The sequence below is a fragment of the Mus musculus genome, chromosome 4 (genome assembly GCF_000001635.26).
Source record: "Mus musculus strain C57BL/6J chromosome 4, GRCm38.p6 C57BL/6J".
Taxonomy (NCBI): Eukaryota; Metazoa; Chordata; class Mammalia; order Rodentia; family Muridae; genus Mus; species Mus musculus.
In genome coordinates this window covers 91795558-91809918 of record NC_000070.6, presented here as the reverse complement: position 1 = coordinate 91809918, position 14361 = coordinate 91795558, and the positions used below count along the sequence as shown (strand labels likewise).

Here is a 14361-nt window from a genome sequence, read left to right as displayed (position 1 = left end):
GGATGGCCTAATTGGCCATCAATGGGAGGAGAGGCCCTTGGTCTTGGGAAGATTATATGCCCCAGTACAGGGGAATGCAAGGGCCTGGAAGCTTCAGTAGTCTAATAGAAAATTGTACAATGAGCAATAGCAAAAGAAAGCCCCATGATATTTAAAAGTAATTCCATACTCACTTTAGATGCTGGCCTCTTCTGAAATAGATCTTGACTTTATCTTTCTCAATTCAGCTTGCATAAGACCTATTATCTCCTTCTTCCTATTGGCTGTATGTCTTAACATTCATCATTTCAGTTTGCTGGCTTACTCTTACAGCTCTGATTTGCTTCAACTTAAAAAGCCATTTGCACATTTTCCGTCTTTCTGAACATCATTTGACCCTTAATTCATACACTTGCCATTCATTTCATCAGCAAATATATATGCTCTGGGTGTAATTTTCAAATTTTTACTGCCATTTCATTTATATCTCCAACTTAACAAGGAATTGGCATTGTTTAGGACATCAGCAGATATTATGTAATTTAAAAAATGATTTCCCAGCAAGTAATATTTTTAATTGTCCTTTTATATTCATGTTCAAATTAAATTCCTGCACCAATCTATAGACAGAATCCAAGTAATAGAATAAGATACAGTTTTTCAGGGTAGGAGACATTCAAAGACCATCCTTGTCTAAGCCAGATGTGGTTATTAACTCAATGAGCATTAGCAATGCAAGCTCTGAAGTACCTGTCAATCATCTAGTCTATCCTCTCAACAAAGGCTTGTTAGCACCATCCTCAAATAGATGCGTGAGTTCAGTATTTCCCCAAGTTTGTTCCTTAGATCTGATTCCAAAAAACAGCACCACTCTTGAGAAAGATCAAACAAAAAGATTCCATAGTCAAATGATTTGGATCCCCTGTAGAGTAGATGTTCACAGATTACTTATCGCATTCACTATTATACTGAAGCCCATCCATCCAGCAGTCAGAAGGTATATAAACGATCATGATCCAACTCTCCCGAATTTCTTTGACCTAGAAGGTTCTCTGTTAGAAACTATCTAAAGTACCTTAGGGCCCAATTCAGGCATGAAAAGCATATCTTCCACTGCCCCAAGACTACAAAGTAGCACTGCCCTTATCTTGCTTTCACCTATGGAGTACACAGTGTAGTCAGCTTAAAATAGTTGAGGGGGGGGGGGAGAATTAAATGTAGACTTGTTTTCCTGTCCATCAACATATCAATGTTCACATTTCTATTATCCTCCTTTCTAATTCTTTTGAGAAATTTTCTTGCCTCTTTGGTTTGTTATATTTTTAGCCAAATCTTTAACACCTTCTCTAGGACTTTAGAAGTGGTGCCTTACAGTACTTGTGTATTTAAGGGAATAATTTCCATAACTCTGTGGGTACATTTTGCTTCTTTTTTATTTTACCTTTGCATTTGATGTGGTATTTCTCAAGGTATGTTGTTATATCAGTCAATGGTCTTGAAACTCTATAAAAAAATGTAGTTGTATAAAGTGCTGTTTTTCTAGAAATGTATACTCTTCCAAAATCAATCCTGAGAGTTCTTGAACTGAGCCTTCAAATCTACACTCTAATATCCATTTCATTGTCAAAAATGAGCATGTAGAAGGTGAGCTGGTGCATATTTAGAGCCTTCACCCCTATGGGCTAATGTTCATGGTATTTGAATACTCTAGATGCTACCAAAGCAGAAAGCTAAACATCAAGCCAACTACAAAGTTTTTGGTTCGCAATGATGACCTGCTGCAAGATGTGTTACTGAAGTGGTAACATAAACCTTGTGGGACCAACCACTAAGAGATTAAATGTAAGACCCACTCTATGAGATAGAAGTCATTCCCACACTGCTTGTGTGGTTAACAATCAGAGAGCAGATAGATCAGAGACCTAGGAAAAACTAAATACTACCTCTAAAGAAACACAATGGTAAAACAACTCCTAACAACAGTCTGCTATACTCATAGTTTGGTGTTTTTACTTAGCCATTCACCAGAGAAAGTTTCTTCAATAGTCCACAGGAGCAAATACAGAGACCCGTAACCAAGCAATGCTCAGAGAATGAGAGACCTTGTACCACTAAGTCCTAAATGAACTATCTTCATCAAGCCCTTCGCCTTGGAAGGGGAACCATATAGGAAAAGAGGTAGAACAATTGTAGCAACAGAGAGGATGGAGAACACTAAGGAACAAGAAATTCTAAATTAAAAAGTAAAATGCAAAGAGGAATTCACAGAGACTGAAGCAGCATGGACAAGGACTGCATGGGTCTGCAATGGAAAGAGTCCCAGTGCTGAGTGGACACACAGGGCCCAATTTCTAACCCAGATCTATGTTCAATAGATAATCACTCACAAATGAAAAGTCAGTTTTCTCCCATGGAGTCTCACTGGAAATACAAACCACCCTTAAGGCCAGGACCCATGTCCAGCCATAGATAATCAACACTAATGGGATCACTATCTCATAAGATTTTGGTGGAGGAGCCCCGGGCTACCTTGCCAGCAGAGTCTCACCCAACACCCGAAAGGGCCCACACAGGATTCCCCACGGGATCCTAAGAACTCTGGTGAGTGGAACACAGCGCCTGCCCCAATCCAATCGCGCAGAACCTGAGACTGCGGTACATAGGGAAGCAGGCTACCCGGGCCTGACCTGGGGCACAAGCCCCTTCTGCTCCACTCGAGCCCCGGGCTACCTTGCCAGCGGAGTCGCCTGACACCCGCAAGGGCCCACACAGGATTCCACACGGGATCCTAAGACCTCTAGTGAGTGGAACACAACTTCTGCCAGGAGTCTGGTTCGAACACCAGATATCTGGGTACCTTCCCTGCAAGAAGAGAGCTTGCCTGCAGAGAATACTCTGCCCACTGAAACTAAGGAGAGTGCTACCCTTAGAGGTCTGCTCATAGAGGCTAACAGAGTCACCTGAAGAACAAGCTCTTAACAGTGACAACTAAAACAGCTAGCTTCAGAGATTACCAGATGGCGAAAGGCAACTACTAACAGAAATCAAGACCACTCACCATCATTAGAACGCAGCACTTCCACCCCACCTAGTCCTGGGCACCCCAACACAACCGAAAATCTAGACACAGATTTAAAAACATTTCTCATGATGATGATAGAGGACATCAAGAAGGACTTTCATAAGTCACTTAAAGAATTACAGGAGAGCACTGCTAAAGAGTTACAGGCCCTTAAAGAAAAGCAGGAAAACACAGCCAAACAGGTAGAAGTCATTAAAGAAAAACAGGAAAACACATCCAAACAGGTAATGGAAGTGAACAAAACCATACTAGAACTAAAAAGGGAAGTAGAGGCTCGACTGCTGGTGTCTGGCGGAGACAGCATGGCGGCGGGGGCGGCCCAGGCGAGGCAGCCGTGGCAGTGGTGGAAGTCGGCTCTGCCCAGCAGTTTGAAGAGCTACTGCGCCTCAAAACCAAGTCACTCCTTGTGGTTCATTTCTGGGCACCATGGGCTCCACAGTGTGTACAGATGAACGATGTCATGGCAGAGTTAGCTAAAGAACACCCTCATGTTTCATTTGTGAAGCTGGAAGCCGAAGCTGTTCCTGAAGTATCTGAAAAATATGAAATTAGCTCTGTCCCCAGCTTCCTGTTCTTCAAGAATTCTCAGAAAGTCGACCGGTTAGATGGTGCACATGCCCCAGAGTTGACCAAAAAAGTCCAGCGACACGTGTCTAGCGGAGCCTTTCGCCTAGTACTAATGAACATCTTAAAGAAGACCTCAGCCTTCGCCTGAAAAAGCTGACTCACGCTGCCCCCTGCATGCTGTTCATGAAGGGAACACCTCAAGAACCGCGCTGTGGTTTCAGCAAGCAGATGGTGGAAATCCTTCACAAACACAATATTCAGTTCAGCAGCTTTGATATCTTCTCAGATGAAGAAGTTCGACAGGGGCTCAAAACGTACTCTAATTGGCCCACCTATCCTCAGCTCTATGTTTCTGGAGAGCTAATAGGAGGACTTGACATAATTAAGGAGCTGGAAGCATCAGAAGAGCTGGACACGATCTGTCCCAAAGCACCCAAGTTAGAGGAAAGGCTCAAAGTGCTGACCAATAAAGCTTCGGTGATGCTCTTTATGAAAGGAAACAAACAGGAAGCAAAATGTGGATTCAGCAAACAAATTCTGGAAATACTGAATAGTACTGGGGTTGAATATGAAACTTTTGATATACTGGAAGATGAAGAAGTGCGTCAGGGATTAAAAACGTTCTCAAATTGGCCAACCTACCCTCAGCTGTATGTGAGAGGGGATCTTGTTGGAGGATTGGATATTGTCAAGGAACTGAAAGACAACGGTGAATTGCTGCCTATACTGAAAGGAGAAAATTAGTGAACATAAGCATGGTGTCCAAGGACTGCAAGAAGTAACTAATTACCTTGGAACAGTAGATGATTTGGTCCTGAGAAGTGGACTAACAGTAGAGATACAACACACTCAGCCATGCTCGATGCACTTCAAAAGGTGTGCTGAAGAAACATGCTACGTTCTCCACGAAGCAGAGAAGGCAATAAACTCTTCAGACTCAGCTAGAAAAAAAAAAAGAAAAAAAAAAAAAAGGGAAGTAGACACAATAAAGAAAACTCAAAGCAAGGCAATGCTGGAGATAGAAACCCTAGGAAAGAGATCTGGAACCATAGATGCGAGCATCAGCAACAGAATACAAGAAATGGAAGAGAGAATCTCAGGTGCAGAAGATTCCATAGAGAACATCGACACAACAGTCAAAGAAAATACAAAATGCAAAAGGATCCTAACTCAAAAAATCCAGGTAATCCAGGACACAATGAGAAGACCAAACCTACAGATAATAGGAATTGATGAGAATGAAGATTTTCAACTTAAAGGGCCAGCTAATATCTTCAACAAAATAATAGAAGAAAACTTCCCAAACATAATGAAAGAGATGCCATGATCATACAAGAAGCCTACAGAACTCCAAATAGACTGGACCAGAAAAGAAATTCCTCCTGACACATAATAATCAGAACAACAAATGCACTAAATAAAGATAGAATATTAAAAGCAGTAAGGGAGAAAGGTCAAGTAACATTTAAGGAAGGCCTATCAGAATTACACCAGACTTTTCACCAGAGACTATGAAAGCCAGAAGAGCGTGGACAGATGTTATACAGACACTAAGAGAACACAAATGCCAGCCCACGCTACTATACCCGGCCAAACTCTCAATTACCATAGATGGAGAAACCAAAGTATTCCACGACAAAACCAAATTCACACAATATCTTTCCACGAATCCAGCCCTTCAAAGGATAATAACAGAAAAGAAGCAATACAAGGACGGAAATCACGCCCTAGAACAAGCAAGAAAGTAATCACTCAACAAACCAAAAAGAAGACAGCCACAAGAACAGAATGCCAACTCTAACAACAAAAATAAAAGGAAGCAACAATTACTTTTCCTTAATATCTCTTAATATCAATGGACTCAATTCCCCAATAAAAAGACATAGACTAACAGACTGGCTACACAAACAGGACCCAACATTCTGCTGCTTACAGGAAACCCATCTCAGGGAAAAAGACAGACACTACCTCAGAGCGAAAGGCTGGAAAACAATTTTCCAAGCAAATGGACTGAAGAAACAAGCTGGAGTAGCCATTTTAATATCGGATAAAATCGACTTCCAACCCAAAGTTATCAAAAAAGACAAGGACGGACACTTCATACTCATCAAAGGTAAAATCCTCCAAGAGGAACTCTCAATTCTGAATATCTACGCTCCAAATGCAAGGGCAGCCACATTCATTAAAGACACTTTAGTAAAGCTCAAAGCACACATTGCACCTCACACAATAATAGTGGGAGACTTCAACACACCACTTTCATCAATGGACAGATCGTGGAAACAGAAACTAAACAGGGACACAGTGAAACTAACAGAAGTTATGAAACAAATGGACCTGACAGATATCTACAGAACATTTTATCCTAAAACAAAAGGATATACCTTCTTCTCAGCACCTCACGGGACCTTCTCCAAAATTGACCATATAATTGGTCACAAAACAGGCCTCAACATATACAAAAATATTGAAATTGTCCCATGTATCCTATCAGACCACCATGGCCTAAGACTGATCTTCAATAACAACATAAATAATGGAAAGCCAACATTCACGTGGAAATTGAACAACACTCTTCTCAATGATACCTTGGTCAAGGAAGGAATAAAGAAATAAATTAAAGACTCTTTAGAGTTTAATGAAAATGAAGCCACAACGTACCCAAACCTATGGGACACAATGAAAGCATTTCTAAGAGGAAAACTCATAGCTCTGAGTGCCTCCAAGAAAAAATGGGAGAGAGCACATACTAGCAGCTTGACAACACATCTAAAAGCTCTAGAAAAAAAGGAAGCAAATTCACCCAAGAGGAGTAGATGGCAGGAAATAATCAAACTCAGGGGTGAAATCAACCAAGTGGAAACAAGAAGAACTATTCAAAGAATTAACCAAAGGAGTAGTTGGTTCTTTGAGAAAATCAACAAGATAGATAAACCCTTAGCTAGACTCACTAAAGGGCACAAGGACAAAATCCTAATTAACAAAATCAGAAATGAAAAGGGAGACATAACAACAGATCCTGAAGAAATCCAAAACACCATCAGATCCTTCTACAAAAGGCTATACTCAACAAAACTGGAAAACCTGGAGGAAATGGGCAAATTTCTGGACAGATATCAGGTACCAAAGTTGAATCAGGATCAAGTTGAACATCTAAACAGTCCCATATCACCTAAAGAAATAGAAGCAGTTATTAATAGTCTCCCAGCCAAAAAAAGCCCAGGACCAGATGGGTTTAGTGCAGAGTTCTATCAGACCTTCAAAGAAGATCGAATTCCAGTTCTGCACAAACTATTTCACAAAATAGAAGTAGAAGGTACTCTACCCAACTCATTTTATGAAGCCACTATTACTCTGATACCTAAACCACAGAAAGACCCTACAAAGATAGAGAACTTCAGACCAATTTCTCTTATGAATATCGATGCAAAAATCCTCAATAAAATTCTCGCTAACCGAATCCAAGAACACATTAAAGCAATCATCCATCCTGACCAAGTAGGTTTTATTCCAGGGATGCAGGGATGGTTTAATATACGAAAATCCATCAATGTAATCCATTATATAAACAAACTCAAAGACAAAAACCACATGATCGTCTCATTAGATGCAGAAAAAGCATTTGACAAGATCCAACACCCATTCATGATAAAAGTTTTGGAAAGATCAGGAATTCAAGGCCCATACCTAAATATGATAAAAGCAATCTACAGCAAACCAGTAGCCAACATCAAAGTAAGTGGAGAGAAGCTGGAAGCAATCCCACTAAAATCAGGGACTAGACAAGGCTGCCCACTTTCTCCCTACCATTTCAACATAGTACTTGAAGTATTAGCCAGAGCAATTCGACAACAAAAGGAGATCAAGGGGATACAAATTGGAAAAGAGGAAGTCAAAATATCACTTTTTGCAGATGATATGATAGTATATATAAGTGACCCTAAAAATTCTACCAGAGAACTCCTAAACCTGATAAACAGCTTCGGTGAAGTAGCTGGATATAAAATAAACTCAAACAAGTCAATGGCCTTTCTCTATACAAAGAATAAACAGGCTGAGAAAGAAATTAGGGAAACAACACCCTTCTCAATAGTCACAAATAATATAAAATATCTTGGCGTGACTCTAACTAAGGAAGTGAAAGATCTGTATGATAAAAACTTCAAATCTCTGAAGAAAGAAGTTAAAGAAGATCTCAGAAGATGGAAAGATCTCCCATGCTCATGGATTGGCAGGATCAACATTGTAAAAATGGCTATCTTGCCAAAAGCAATCTACAGATTCAATGCAATCCCCATCAAAATTCCAACTCAATTCTTCAACGAATTAGAAGGAGCAACTTGCAAATTCATCTGGAATAACAAAAAACCTAGGATAGCAAAAAGTCTTCTCAAGGATAAAAGAACCTCTGGTGGAATCACCATGCCTGACCTAAAGCTTTACTACAGAGCAATTGTGATAAAAACTGCATGGTACTGGTATAGAAACAGACAAGTAGACCAATGGAATAGAATTGAAGACCCAGAAATGAACCCACACACCTATGGTCACTTGATCTTCGACAAGGGAGCTAAAACCATCCAGTGGAAGAAAGACAGCATTTTCAACAATTGGTGCTGGCACAACTGGTTGTTATCTTGTAGAAGAATGTGAATCGATCCATACTTATCTCCTTGTACTAAGGTCAAATCTAAGTGGATCAAGGAACTTCACATAAAACCAGAGACACTGAAACTTATAGAGGAGAAAGTGGGGAAAAGCCTTGAAGGTATGGGCACAGGGGAAAAATTCCTGAACAGAACAGCAATGGCCTGTGCTGTAAGATCGTGAATTGACAAATGGGACCTAATGAAACTCCAAAGTTTCTGCAAGGCAAAAGACACCGTCAATAAGACAAAAAGACCACCAACAGATTGGGAAAGGATCTTTACCTATCCTAAATCAGATAGGGGACTAATATCCAACATATATAAAGAACTCAAGAAGGTGGACTTCAGAAAATCAAATAACCCCATTAAAAAATGGGGCTCAGACCTGAACAAAGAATTCTCACCCGAGGAATACCGAATGGCAGAGAAGCACCTGAAAAAATGTTCAACATCCTTAATCATCAGGGAAATGCAAATCAAAACAACCCTGAGATTCCACCTCACACCAGTCAGAATGGCTAAGATCAAAAATTCAGGTGACAGCAGATGCTGGCGTGGATGTGGAGAAAGAGGAACACTCCTCCATTGTTGGTGGGATTGCAGGCTTGTACAACCACTCTGGAAATTAGACTGGCGGTTCCTCAGAAAATTGGACATAGTACTACCAGAGGATCCAGCAATACCTCTCCTGGTCATATATCCAGAAGATGCCCCAACTGGTAAGAAGGATACATGCTCCACTATGTTCATAGCAGCCTTATTTATAATAGCCAGAAGCTGGAAAGAACCCAGATGCCCCTCAACAGAGGAATGGAGACAGAAAATGTGGTACATCTACACAATGGAATACTACTCAGCTATTAAAAAGAATGAATTTATGAAATTCCTAGGCAAATGGATGGACCTGGAGGGCATCATCCTGAGTGAGGTAACACATTCACAAAGGAACTCACACAATATGTACTCACCGATCAGTGGATATTAGCCCCAAACCTAGGATACCCAAGATATAAGATATAATTTGCTAAACACATGAAACTCAAGGAGAATGAAGACTGAAGTGTGGACACTATGCCCCTCCTTAGATTTGGGAACAAAACACCCATGGAAGGAGTTACAGAGACAAAGTTTGGAGCTGAGATGAAAGGATGCACCATGTAGAGACTGCCATATCCAGGGATCCACCCCATAATCAGCATCCAAACGCTGACACCATTGCATACACTAGCAAGATTTTATTGAAAGGACCCAGATATAGCTGTCTCTTGTGAGCTATGCCGGGGCCTAGCAAACACAGAAGTGGATGCTCACAGTCAGCTAATGGATGGATCATAGGGCTCCCAATGGAGGAGCTAGAGAAAGTAGCCAAGGAGCTAAAGGGATCTGCAACCCTATAGGTGGAACAACATTATGAACTAACCAGTACCCCGGAGCTCTTGACTCTAGCTGCATATATATCAAAAGATGGCCTAGTCGGCCATCACTGGAAAGAGAGGCCCATTGGACTTGCAAACTTTATATGCCCCAGTACAGGGGAACACCAGGGCCAAAAAGGGGGAGTGGGTGGGCAGGGGAGTGGGGGTGGGTGGATATGGGGACTTTTGGTATAACATTTGAAATGTAAATGAGCTAAATACCTAATAAAAATTGGAAAAAAAATGGGGCTCAGAACTGAACAAAGAATTCTCACCTGAGGAATGCTGAATGGCAGAGAAGCACCTGAAAAAAATGTTCAACATCCTTAATCATCAGGGAAATGCAAATCAAAACAACCCTGAGATTCCACCTCACACCAGTCAGAATGGCTAAGATCAAAAATTCAGGTGACAGCAGATGCTGGCGTGGATGTGGAGAAAGAGGAACACTCCTCCATTGTTGGTGGGATTGCAGGCTTGTACAACCACTCTGGAAATTAGTCTGGCGGTTCCTCAGAAAATTGGACATAGTACTACCAGAGGATCCAGCAATACCTCTCCTGGGCATATATCCAGAAGATGCCCCAACTGGTAAGAAGGATACATGCTCCACTATGTTCATAGCAGCCTTATTTATAATAGCCAGAAGCTGGAAAGAACCCAGATGCCCCTCAACAGAGGAATGGAGACAGAAAATGTGGTACATCTACACAATGGAATACTACTCAGCTATTAAAAAGAATGAATTTATGAAATTCCTAGGCAAATGGATGGACCTGGAGGGCATCATCCTGAGTGAGGTAACACATTCACAAAGGAACTCACACAATATGTACTCACTGATAAGTGGATATTAGCCCCAATCCTAGGATACCCAAGATATAAGATACAATTTGCTAAACACATGAAACTCAAGAAGAATAAAGACTGAAGTGTGGACACTATGCCCCTCCTTAGAATTGGGAACAAAACACCCATGGAAAGAGTTACAAAGACAAAGTTTGGAGCTGAGATGAAAGGATGGACCATGTAGAGACTGCCATAGCCAGGGATCCACCCCATAATCAGCATCCAAACGCTGACACCATTGCATACACTAGCAAGATTTTATCGAAAGGACCCAGATGTAGCTGTCTCTTGTGAGACTATGCTGCGGCCTAGCAAACACAGAAGTGGATGCTCACAATCAGCTAATGGATGGATCACAGGGCTCCCAATGGAGGAGCTAGAGAATGTACCCAAGGAGCTAAAGGGATCTGCAACCCTATAGGTGGAACAACATTATGAACTAACCAGTACCCCGGAGCTCTTGACTCTAGCTGCATATGTATCAAAAGATGGCCTAGTCGGCCATCACTGGAAAGAGAGGCCCATTGGACTTGCAAACTTTATATGCCCCAGTACAGGGGAATGCCAGGGCCCAAAATGGGGAGTGGGTGGGTAGGGGAGTGGGGGTGGGTAGGTATGGGGGACTTTTGGTATAGCATTGGAAATGTAAATGAGCTAAATACCTAATAAAAAATGGAAAAAAAAGATTTTGGTGGAACTTTCTTTCTTTCTTTCTTTCTTTATTTATTTATTTTTACAGCTCCTTTGTGTGTAAATTATGGCTTCCATTTTTCTCTTTGTAGTGATTTAGTATGAACACAGGTTTCTCTGTGTCTACATGTACATGTGTTTAATCATTTTCTATACTGGTCATAGCCTCCCACTCCCTCTTCTCCTCCCTCACCCATTACCCCCTTAGAGAACGGGAATTACCGCTTGGGTACCACCAAGATACATCAAGTTGCAACAGGACTAAGCACATCCTCTCCCACTAAAGACTGACCAAGTAGTCCAATTGTGGAAAAGGATCCAATGGCAGACAATTGGGTCAGAGACAATCTACACTCCAGTTGTTAGGGGACTTACATGAAAACCAACCTGAACATTTGAGACAAATATGGAGGGGGGTCTTAGTCCAGACCTTGCTTGCTCTTTGGTTGGTTATTCAGTCTGTTAGTCCCTATAGACCCAAGTTAGTTAACTCTGTAGGACTTCTCATGATGTCCTTTATGAATCTATTCCTAACCCATACTCTTCCACAAGACACCCCTAGCTCTACCTGATGTTTGGCTATGGGTCTCTGAAACTGTTTCCATCACTGATGGATGAAGCCTCTCAGGAGACAGTTATGGTAGGCTCCTGAATGCATAGCAGAATATAATAGTGTCAGGGGTTGGCTCTTTCCCATGGGATGAGGATCAAGTAGCACCAGTTATTGGTTGGCCATTTCCTCTATCTCTGCTCTATTTATATCCATGCACATGTTGTAGGCAGGACAAATACTGAGTTGAAGGTTTTCTCAGTGGGTTGATGCCTCCCTTCCTCCACTGGAAGTTTGTTTATATGGTGGATTACATTGATCTATTTTCATATATTAAACGACACTGGCATACCTGGGATAAAACTTACTTGATCATGGTTGATGATGGTATTTATTGGATATTTTCTTTATTTACATTTCTTTATTTACATGTACTCCTCTTTCCAGATCTGCCCTCTGGAAAATCCCTATTCCATCCTCCCCTCCCACTTCCTCTATGAGGTTGATCCTCCAACCATCTACCCATTCCCACCTTCCAGCCCTGACATTCCCATACACTGGGGCATCGAACCCCCTCAGGCCCAAGGGCCATTCCTCCCACTGATGTTCACATATGCAACCAGAGCCATGGAACCCTCTATGTACATCATTTGGTTGGTGGTCCATTCCCCAGGAGGCCCGGGGATCTGGCCAGTTGACACTGTTGCTCCTTCCATGGGGCTGCAAACCCCCTCAGCTCCTTCAGTCCCTTCTCCAACTCCTCCTTCTGGGACACCACACTCAGGATAATGGTTGGCTGCAACCATCTACCTCTGTATGTGTCAGACTCTGGCAGAGCCTTTCAGGAGACAGCCATATAAGGCTCTAGTCAGCAAGCACTTCCTGGCATCCGCACAACATCCAGGTTTGGCGACTGTGTGTGGGATGGATTTTATAGCAGTCATAGTCATAATAGCCAGAAGCTGAAAACAAGCCAGATGTCCCTCAACAGAGGAATGGATACAGCAAATGTGGTATACTTACACAATGGAATACTATTCAGCAATCAAAAACAATCAATGATGTTTTCGGTATATTCTTAGATCCAGTTTGTGAGTACTTTATTGAGTATTTTTTGCATCAATATTCATAAGTGACATTGGTCTGAAATTCTCTTTCCTTGTTGAGTCTTTGTGTGGTTCAGGTATCAAGGTGCTTGTGGTTTCATAAAATGAGTTATCAACATTCCAATTATCTTGTGTGTATAAACCTATGTGTCTCTGTGTCTCTGTGTACATGTATATATTATGTTTTTTCTTTGGCTCTTTTTCTTTTGTTTGCTTTTTCACAGTCCAGTTTGATTGGTTTTGTTTTGTCTCACTTTATTATGTTTTTTTCTAGTTGCCTGTTTGTTTTCTAACACGAGACAGAAAAGGTGTGGAATACCAATGGGAGGGAAGTTGGGGGAAATTTGAAAGGGGGAAAGTAGAAAAACATAATTAGAATACACTATATAAAAATTACTTTTAATAAAATAAGGAAAACAATGAAGGCCCAAAAACTTCACTGGCCAGATTATAAAATCCTCAAATTTGATGCTGATTTCAAGGTCTTTACAGTACTCACCAAAATAATAAATATTTTTTCTATCCAGCTGTGGAATTCTCAGCTATTTCTCATACTATATCTTACACTTGTTTTTGAAATATCAACACTCAATTATTTAATTAAAAGCAAATATAAATAAACATAAGTTTATGTGTGTTTTAAGCATTGTCATGTGTTTGTTCTACTGGAACCATATTACGAAGGTTGCTGCAGAAGAGGACACTGGTTAATGATCATTGACACTGATTATTTATAATGGCCTTTAAAGGCTGCTAGTGTTATCTGGTTTTTCTTTTTTTTTAATTTTATTTAATCTTTTTTTTTTGTTGTTTACACTCCAAATTTAATCCCCTTCTGATCCACCCTGTGACTGTTCCCCATCCCATACCTCCTCTCCACTCTCTGTCTCCACTAGGATGTCCCCAACCTGCCCCATTCCCACCCCACCAGACCCCTAAACTCCCTGGTACCTCCAGTCTCCATCTTCCCTGACTGAACCCAGACCCGTAGTCTACTGCTGTATATGTGTTAGGGGCCTTATATAGCTGGTGTATGCTGCCTGGCTGGTGGTCCAGTGTCTGAGAGATCCCAGGGACCAGGTTAGTTGAGACTGCTTGTCTTCCTACAGGGTCAACATCATGTCCTGATATTCCTGTTCATATTTATGATTTAATCATTCTTCACAGTGCTAAGTGCTACTTATGTTCTTGTATAGATCATAAGTTCAACATTGTATACAAATGAAAGGGGAAAAAAAAGAAAACTCTTGATACCTATAAATTACTTGTATTTACCAGTTTCTTCTTGACCTAGGTGAGCCATCATTTCTAATGGAAAACATAAACACCTATGCTAGAAGCTGCACTCTTCAAAAGTCTTATGTGGTCAGTGACCTTGATGAAGGCAAAAGGTTTGGAATATCTTATCATGCAGAATTAAGCCGATTTAATTATTAAATTATAAAATTAAATGTTAATTTTAATTCTTAGTGAT

General features: G+C 41.0%; 1 pseudogene across 1 annotated transcript; it reads left to right on the top strand.

The window, feature by feature from the left end:
- The first annotated feature begins 3363 nt into the window (after positions 1-3363).
- Gm12669 (predicted gene 12669) lies at positions 3364-4369 on the top strand (annotated as a pseudogene). The gene has a single exon (NR_033611.1). The product of NR_033611.1 is annotated as a predicted gene 12669 (transcript).
- Positions 4370-14361: the final 9992 nt, after the last annotated feature.